The sequence below is a fragment of the Strix aluco genome, chromosome 24, assembly GCF_031877795.1.
Source record: "Strix aluco isolate bStrAlu1 chromosome 24, bStrAlu1.hap1, whole genome shotgun sequence".
In the NCBI taxonomy this organism is placed as follows: domain Eukaryota; kingdom Metazoa; phylum Chordata; class Aves; order Strigiformes; family Strigidae; genus Strix; species Strix aluco.
The window spans coordinates 3,431,542-3,432,948 of NC_133954.1; positions in this window are offsets into that span (position 1 = coordinate 3,431,542).

The following is a 1,407-nucleotide window of genomic DNA, read 5'->3' on the forward strand; positions in this document are numbered from 1 at the left end:
ATCCATTCCAGTTCTCATTCTTTCTTTTAGCCTCTTGCTTAACTAGAAATTTCCCTATCCCAGAAGCTGTTCATTGCCTCGACTCATGTCACAGAGGACCTCCACAGTCCAGTCCATCTTCTCTCTTTCCTTTGAACTCTTACTTCCTGGATCTGCTGGCAACAATTTGGCTGACAGAGATCAGTGTCTGCCTGTTGCCTGTGGTTGGGTGTCATCCCCAAACTTGCAGGAAGTTCTGACCTTTCAGTTGCTCATGGTGTGTTAATGAAACAATTGGTGTATTGATCCTACTGCTGATCCCTGACAAAGACCAACAGTAAGTGGCTGCTAGCTGAGATTTGCACCACTCATCAACAGCCATTGAGCCTGGTAGTCCAGACAATATTCCACCCACATTATCATCCTGTCACTGAACACATCTCTTACAAATTTCATCATAAATGAAATATGAAAGGAGCTATCAAGGTCTTGCTAAACTGTAGGTACACACCTCCCCTGCCCTTTCCTTGTCCACAGTGCCTGTTACCTCCTGAGACACCAGCTAGGTTTCCCTCAGCTACACGACAGCCTCAGCTCAGCAGCAGCTCCACGGAGAGGGGAATCAGCCCTGGCTGAGCTCTCCCAGCAGAGCTCCCTGGCACTGATCTCCCCGAGGTCACTCAAGGGAAGGGGGGAAGCCTTGGCTGCACTGTGTCCAAGCTGGGCCTGAGCCCAGGCAGACAAATATTCAGGAGGGGAGATGGGCTTAGAACATTTACCCACTGTACACAGCCCTTGTTGGAAAGAGAGTCTCTTCTGGACAGCCCTGTGGGGCAGCAGCAGGCTTTGGGGGATGTGGTGTCAAACCTAATGCCCCTTCCCTTGTGGTCCTTGTGGGCTGAAGTCCAAGGCAGCCACGATGTCTTTGGCTTTCTTGTGAGAGTCACAGGGTCTGTCACTTCCCCTCAGAGCACAGTGATATCAGGCTCTCTGTTCTGTTCATTCCTTATCTGTTTGCTCCAAGGTCTCAGGTCCTGCCTGATGCAGCACCAGACCGATGATCTACAAATGTACATTTTGATCTGTCCCACCCCAGGCACCACTGACACTGCACGGGAAGCAGATGCACTCAGGGATGGCCAGCACATGGTCAGCAGGATTCCTCAGCCTTTCTCCTTGCCCAGAAAGCAATCCCCGTCCTTCTGAACTCTCTAGAGCTGGGGAGAGCAGCTGTGTCCTGGCCTGGAGAGGCAGGGAGGGGGCACTGCCAGCCGTGCTGAGGCACTCTCACTGCTGTTACACTGAATTAAACTAAGGAGCCAAGCTGGAGTGAAACCATCCTTGTAGTGGCCTGACATTGGCAGCAGCAGAGCGTAAGTTTGAAGGAACAAGAAAAGGAGGTCTCAGGATCCAGGGGCTGCACTTCAG